General features: G+C 39.1%; 1 non-coding gene and 1 pseudogene across 1 annotated transcript; one reads left to right on the forward strand and one right to left on the reverse strand.

The window, feature by feature from the left end:
* Positions 1–3916: 3916 nt before the first annotated feature.
* Positions 3917–7710, reverse strand: LOC148761478 (uncharacterized; annotated as a pseudogene).
* A 575-nt stretch (positions 7711–8285) lies between these two features.
* On the forward strand, positions 8286–8392 carry LOC148761479 (small nucleolar RNA R71). The gene has a single exon (XR_016027770.1). It is a non-coding gene; the product is annotated as a small nucleolar RNA R71 (small nucleolar RNA).

Consider the following 8392-nt stretch of genomic DNA (forward strand, 5'->3'; position numbering starts at 1 on the left):
AAACTAAAATCCTAGACGATGAATTCATTGCACCAACACAAAGATCACTTTTAACTCCTCATAAGTTACCTAATATTCCAAGCTCACAGCAAATCACAAATATTGTTCAAGTGCATGCATCAACAAAATTGCAAGCTCATTTTCAGTTGGTTTCTCGTGAGTGTGTGTAAAATTTCTTGCAATACATATCATGTCACTCAGATTAGTTTATACTCATGCAAGAAATTAAATTGTCAAGAGTTTCATAAGTTTGCTCTTCGTTTCTCTCTCCACTAATGTAGGCTACCACGCAATCAAAGATCCTTAGGACTTTTCTAGCTTGTAGTGAGTGGCTCGGGTTAAGGTATGATAAAAGATCAATTGTACCTCAAGTCACCCCAAACACATGATTATCCTAAGATTTCTAACAAGCCTTACCTCTCACTTCTCCTAGTCACTACCCTTTTTCTTCAATTCATCAAACAAACTTTTCTCTTTTCTTTTTTTTTAGATAAGTTGCACCCCCAAACTTATGTCATTTTGGTGGTAAGTAATAGGGTGAAATTTTTTTTTCTTTTTTTTTTTTTGAATAGGTGACCCCATTTATTTACCCTTTTTCATCATGTCTACCCTCACAACATCTCCTAGAATTAATCTATGTGCTTAAGAGTGATGGGTGTTAAAAGTTGGAATTTTATTTACAAGTTAAGGCTTTTTACTGAGTGTGATGAAAGAAAGGAAAAATTTTGGCTCAAATAAGGGTGACTAGGGATATAATTGTAATTAGTAGGCTTGAAAAGCTCAATCGGTCCAACAACGGCCCAAGTCATCTCCTTAACTAAGCTTAGCCTAGGATTTCGCCTCGAGAGAAACTAAAACAAATTCTAAAACTCATGATTTATAAACACTCTCACATTAGCTTAAACGTTCTCTAAGTGATCACGATTAGTTAAACCAGAAGATGAGAAAACACAACCTACAATGATGCTTAGCATTCAAGTTCAACAGAACATTCAAACCATATTCATAATCACTATGAGCAATAGACTAAAAGGTAACTAATTTTCTTCATCGGATGAGTAAATCTAAGTTATTGATGCAATGAACCATTAAATCCACATTTGCAAAAATTTGAAAAACTGACTTGAACTTAAAAAGAAACAAACAATTTAAAAACGAAGTTTTAAAATTCTAAAAATAAAGACCTATAAAATAAAAAAATTTTAAAACTCTCCCCCCAACTTAAATCTAACATTGTCCCCAATGTTGAATAAAGTATAAGAAAGAGTATTCCCCTTCAAAATAAGTCACTGTCCTCTTCCTCGTTCTCCTCATCAGTTGTCTCCTCTGTTGGTTGAGGGAAATTAGACATCTCCATGCCCATGTGCTCTGCCATAGCTCTTAACATCTACTCCATATTTCCCATTGTTCGCTCCAAGCAGTTGATTCGTTAAGGTAGTGTCACTGGTTTGCTACTCGTTGCAGGCCTTGGCGGAGCCGATAAACTAGCACCAGCAGCTTGAGAGTGCGAATGTTGCATCCTCTGCACGATCCCACTGTCTAATGGGGCTTTTGGGTGTAAAATTTCCTCGTCGGAGCTCCATTGGACACTCGCTTGTTTACACAAAGCAGTGATGAGTGACGGGTACCAAAGACCATCTCTAGCTGAACCAGCAATACGAAGAATGTTAGAAAAAATCAATTCACCAATGTTCAAGGATTTACCTGAGAGGATGGCATAGATCAAGACCGCCCGTTCCTTGGTTACCTCACTTGTATGTTTGTTCGGTAACAACTTGGCTGAGACAAAGTGGTGCCAAACCTTGCATTCGTTCTTGAGTGCACTAGCCTTGAATGTTACCGGAAACCCCCTAGCCAATCTCCATGTTGTCTCGAGGTTTCCTAGCAAACTAATAACCTCCTCTAGGTCCACCTCCCCACCAATATACTGAGTATACTCATCATTTCCTATGTCAGGGGTGTTGTAGAACTGATTGATTGTTTGGCTATCAAATGGAACTCTTTTCCCTCTATAGAATGCCACTCCACCTTTGTGCTCTACCACATTGGCGTAGAATTCTCTAACTACAGGAATGACAGCTGCTTGGGGTTGTGCACAAAAAATGCGCCATCTTCTTTCCCTCACTATATCTGAAATGAAATTATACGTAATTTGAGGCAGGTCAATCCCACTCTCTAGAACCAGGGATTTATGCAGCAACGATTGCATTTGTCAGTGTAAGGCCTCTACTGACACAAATTTTGATCTATCGAATCCTGCACTGCCCGTTCTAACTCTTTTGGGTGCCATAATTACCTTCAAACTCTCAAATTCACAATGCCTTATTTGCAATTGCCACTAACAACACCTACTAATCACCAATTGTTTATCACAATTGAACTCCCAATTCACAGGCCTCAAATAATCTAAACTAAATCTCATCAATCAAAAACTCAATCAAAATTAACTAATTCAACTAATTCAATAGCCTTACAACCAAAAATTGTGCACCATATTGAAATTAACCAATCACAATCAACAAACCTCAAATGATAGAATTCTCAATTAACAAACCTCAAAATTAACCAATCATATCACTAAAACTCTATCAACTCCTACCAATTGTCCAACTACTCATAAGGTTAATCCAAATCCAATAGAAATCAATCACCAATAATTCCACATAAGCAATTTCTTCCAAATTGAATAATGTAGACAAAACTTACCCAAACCGTGAGTTTTGATGAAAAACCTTGCCTAAAACCTCAAAATTTTGATTTGGGGACAAGAATTTGGTGTTTTGTGAGGATTTTAGCAGTGGGTGAGGGAGAGATTTGAAGTTGAGAAAGAGAGAGTCGGAAGGATTTAGGGTTAGGGCTGAAAATTTGAGAGAAAATGGAAGAAAAGGGAACAGTCGGGCCTTTTATAATGGGTTAGGCCCGACATCTCGCTGCAGCAAAAATCCCATTCTCGTTGCAGCGAGAATTGCAATGGTCAGGGGAAAAATATTTTGCTGCAGCGAACTTGGGACCTCGCTGCAGCAAAAAAGTCTTTGGAAAATGGGGGTGCAATCTCGCTGCAGCGAGAAAGTTTTCTGGAAAGTGAGGTGCAACTCAAACCAAATCTCACTACAGCGAGAAACTTTCTGACAAACGGGACCAAATCTCGCTGCAACGAGAAACTTTCTGGAAATGGGGGTTTAAACTCACTGCAGTGAAAAACCTTCTAAAATTTGGTCCTAATTTCACTGCAGCGAAAATCCTTCTGTTTCTCACCTTTTTTTGCCATTGCTCTCGCTGCAGCGAGAAACTTTTTGTTTCTTAGCTTTTTTCTGCCTTAATTTCTCTGTAATGACCCCCTTCTTCCTGTCAAACAAAATTTTTAAAACACAAAGTTAAAACTATAATGCTAAGTGTAAAAATGATAGGTAAATGAGACAAAAAAATGGTAATATTAAAGTAAACATGGAAGAAAGAATACTAAGGGGTAAAAATGGAAAAATAAAAAAATAAAAATGTAAGCATTCAACAGCCAAATGATTAAATTTTTAAAGCAAGAGACTAAGGAATAAGGAACTTGGGTTGCCTCCCAAGAAACGCTTGCTTTAAAGTCTTCAGCCGCACTCTTCAAGCACTTAGTGAAGGTCGGCTAAGTGGATTGATGAGCGTTGATGATCAACGTCCCCTCCAAAATAATGCTTCAAATGTTGTCCATTAACCTTGAATGTTGCATTTGTCTTGCTGTCCAGCACTTCCATAGCACCGTGTAGAGAAACCTTCAAACAACAGACCATATCGACTTTAGCTTTCTCGGGAATAGTTTCAAGCAAGAATTGAACAGCAGCACCAATTGACCAGGCTCAAAGCTTCATGCCACTATCTTCCTATCATGCCATTGCTTTGTCTTCTTTTTATACAATTTGTCATTCTCGTAAGCTTAAAGGCGAAACTCATCGAGCTCATTCAATTGCAACAACCTTTTCTCCCCAACTGCTTGTAAATCCAAATTTAACTTCTGCACTACCCAATATGCCTTATGCTCAAGTTTCACCGATAAATGACATGCTTTTCCAAAGACTAACTTGTATGGAGACATGCCAATTGGTGTCTTGTAAGCAGTCCTATATGTCCACAATGCATCATCCAATCTTCTTGCCCAATCCTTTCTTGAGGGACAAACCGTTTTCTCCAAAATTTTCTTGATTTCTCTATTGGACGCTTCAGCTTGCCCACTGGTTTGGGGATGGTAAGCAATTGCGACTTTGTGCTTGACTCCATACTTTGCAAAAAGTGCATTGACATACTTATTGCAAAAGTGACTCCCCTCATCACTTATGACTGTTCTTGAAGTGCCAAATCACGTGAAAATATTCCTCATGATAAACTTTATTACGACCTTGGCATCATTTGGAGGAAATGCTGCTGCTTCCACTTACTTGGAAACATAGTCCACAGCAAGCAAGATGTATCTACTATTGCATGAAGAGATAAATGGCCCCATAAAGTCAATACCCCACACGTCAAAGATTTCTACCTCCAGTATGTTGTTGAGGAGCATTTCTTGTCACCTGGAGATGTTACCCACTCTTTGGCATCTGTCACATTGCACGGTAAACTTATAAGCATATCTAAATAAAGTAGGCCAATATAATCCTGATTGAAGAACTTTAGTAGCAGTCCTTGTTCCTCCAAAATGCCCTCCATAATCTGAAGAATGGCAATGATGAAGCACGCTTTGAACTTCTTCTTCTGGAACACATTTTCTCAGAATTTGATCATTACACTACTTAAACAAGAAAGGCTCATCCCACACATAAGATTTAACATCATGCAAAAACTTCTTTTTTTGGTGAAAGTTTAAATCAGAGGGAATGATATTGCTCACTAGATAATTCACAAAGTCAGCATACCAAGGGGTTGAGCTCTTACTCACTTGAAGGATTTGCTCATCCAGGAAGGTCTCTTTGATGACGGTTTCCTCCTTACCTTGATGTTCAGGCTCCAATCTCGATAGGTGGTTTGCTACTTGATTTTCGGTTCCCTTTTTATCACGGATCTCTAAATCAAACTCTTGTAGTAGTAGGATCCACCAAATCAACCTTGGCTTGGCATCTTTTTTGGCAATCAAATACTTAATTGTAGAATGATCAGTATACACAATAACCTTAGTGCCAACCAAATAAGAACGAAACTTATCAAATGCAAAAACTACAGCTAACAGTTTTTTTTCAGTGGTGGTGTAGTGCATTTGAGTTTCAATTAAAGTTTTACTTGCATAATAAATAGAATGAAAAATTATAGATTTTCTTTAGCCTAGTACTGCTCCTATAGCATAGTCACTAGCATCACACATCAACTCAAAAGGAAGACTCCAGTCTGGAGCTACAATTATAGGAGCAGATACCAATTTCTTTTTCAATTCTACAAATGCAGCTTGACATGCATCATCAAATTTAAATGGGACATCTTTCTCTAACAAATTGCACAAAGGTTTAGAAATTTTTGAGAAGTCTTTAATGAACCTCCTATAAAAACCAGCATGACCCAAAAAACTCCTAATACCTTTCACTGAAGTTGGTGGTGGAAGCTTCTCAATTGTCTCGATTTTGGCTTTGTCAACCTCCAAGCCTCTGCTCGAGACCATGTGTCCCAACACAATGCCTTCTTCCACCATGAAATGACATTTTTCCCAATTTAGTACTAAGTTGGTCTTTTCACACCGTTGAAGGACCTTAGCAAGGTTTAAAAGACAGTCATCAAAGTTAGTACCAAACACGAAAAAATCATCCACGAACACTTCAAGACATTTTTCAACCATATCAGAAAATATAGACATCATGCATCTTTGGAAAGTTGTTGAAGCATTACACAAATCAAAAGGCATTCTCTTAAAGGCAAAAGTGCCATAAGAGAAAGTAAAAGTAGTTTTCTCTTGGTCATTAGGGGCAATAGCAATCTGGTTATACCCTAAGTAACCATCTAAAAAGCAGTAAAATTCTTTACCAGCCAAACGGTCCAACATTTGATCAATAAAGGGAAATGGGAAGTGATCTTTCCTTGTTACTCAGTTGAGCTTTCTATAATCCATACATACCCACCATCCAATTACCGTCCTCGTGGGAATCAGTTCCTTGTTCGAATTGGGGATCACAGTCATTCCACCCTTTTTCGGGACGCATTGAATCGGGCTCACCCATAAGTTATCAGAGATGAGGTAGATGATCCCAGCATCCAACCATTTGATGATTTCTTTCTTCACCACCTCCTTCATAATAGGATTAAGTCTTCTTTGATGCTCAATAGAAGTATGGTGATCTTCCTCCAAAAGGATTTTATGCATGCAATGGAAGGGCTAATCCCTTTAATGTCTGCAATGGTCCATCCTATGGCCTTTTGTGCTCCGTCAATACCCTCAAAAGTTTCTCTTCCTGCAAGTTAGTAAGTGCAGAGGAAACAATAACAGGAAGAGTAGCCGAATTACCAAGAAATGCATACCTCAAATGTGAAGGTAGTGGCTTAAGGTCTAACTTGGGAGGTTCTTCAATGGATGGTTTTGTTGGTGATGATAAAGCAGAGAAATCTAAAGCTTCAAGTGGTGCCCTCAACACTCGAGAAGATGCATCCAATAATTTCACACATTTAACAAAATCATCATCCTCTCTCTTGGAACTAGCTATTATAGATGCTTCTAAAGGGTATTAGGGGTAACTTTCCTCAAATACCTCATAGGTGACATTGTTGACTACATTTACAGCAAAGCATTCATCATGGTCATTGGGAAACTTTAGAGTTCGAAGGATATTAAATGTTACCTCCTAGTCTTGAACTCTCAATGTAAGATCCCCTTTCTCTACATCAATAAGAGCTCTTGCAGTGCGTAAAAAGGGTCTCCCAAGTATGATTAGTACTTCTCGATCCTCCTCCATGTCCAGAATAATGAAATCCACCAGGAAAATGAATTTGTCTACCTTGACTACACATCATCCACAATCCCCCACGAATAAGTGAGAGACCGATCAGCTAGCTGTAGTGTTACTATGGTTGGCTTGATTTCCCCCAATCCTAACTTTCGATAGATTGACAAAGGCATCAAATTTATGCTGGCCCCTAAATCACTTAAGCTTTAGCAAAGAACAGTGTCCCAATAATGAAAGGTATCGTGAAACTTCCCGAATCCTTGAGCTTCGATGGCAACTTGTTCTGAATTATGGCGCTACATTCCTCGGTTAATGCCACAGTTTCATACTCGCCAAGTCTTCTTTTCTTTGTCAAAATATCCTTCAAAAACTTGACATATGAAGGCATCTACTCTAATGCTTTAGCAAATGGTATATTGATGTGCAGCTTTTTGAACACTTCCAAAAATTTTTGAAATTGAGCATCTAATTTCTGCTTTTGAAAGCGTTGAGGAAATGAAAGTGGCGGTGGGTTTGTGAGTTGAGTATCCTTGACTTGCTCCTGCTAGTCAGAACTTTCAGCTGCTGTTTCATTCCCAATTAGCTCTTCTTGAAGCTTCTCTTGCTTAGTACTACTGTCAACCAATACTTTTCCACTCATAAGAGTGATGGCCTTCACATGCTCTTTTTCTTCTCTTCTCGGATTTGGCTCTGTGTCACTAGGCAATGTTCCTTGAGGCCTAGCATTGACAGCATTGGCTAACTGCCTCACTTGAGTCTCCAGATTTTTCAAAGAGGCTGCTTGACTGTGAATAAGAGCATCGGTCTTCGCCATATACTGCATGAGTAAGTCTTCCATAGAAGGCTTATTTTTCTGCATTAGAGGTTTAGGTTGCTGTGGAAAACCTGGGGGCAAGGGTGGGCATGGAGTTGATGAAGATCCCTACTAGCCGCCCCAAGAGAAATTTAAGTGGTTTCTCCACCCGGGGTTGTAAGTATTTGCATACGGGTTGTTCTGCTGTGGGAAATTCTGCTGCTTGTTACCAACATATTGCACTGGATTCAGCATTCACTAGACAATGATCGGTAGGATGCCCATCCCCACAATATTCACAAGAAATAAATGGACTTTGTACTGAATGGATTCCACAAACATTAATTTTCTTTGTGAGAGCAGCTACTTATGCTGTCAATGCATTAATGGCATCAAGTTCATGAACTCCAGCTACGCTCTTTGGCAAGGCCCTTTCGGAATGCCATTGATAGTTATTGGAGGCCATCTCTTCTAAGAGGTCATATGCATCATCAATCGACTTTGCCATGAGAGCACCTCCAGTTGCTGCATCAATGGTGGTTCGAATCAGGTTTAGCAGGCCATTGTAGAAGGTTTGCACTTGCAACCACTTGGGGAGGCCATGGTGTGGACATTTTCGGAGCAAATCTTTATACCTCTCCCATGCTTCGTATAAAGACTCGGAATCCAACTGCGTGAAAGAAGTGATGTCGTTTCTCATCTT

Source organism: Theobroma cacao, chromosome 7 (genome assembly GCF_053813885.1).
Source record: "Theobroma cacao isolate CCN51 chromosome 7, ASM5381388v1, whole genome shotgun sequence".
Lineage (NCBI taxonomy): Eukaryota > Viridiplantae > Streptophyta > Magnoliopsida > Malvales > Malvaceae > Theobroma > Theobroma cacao.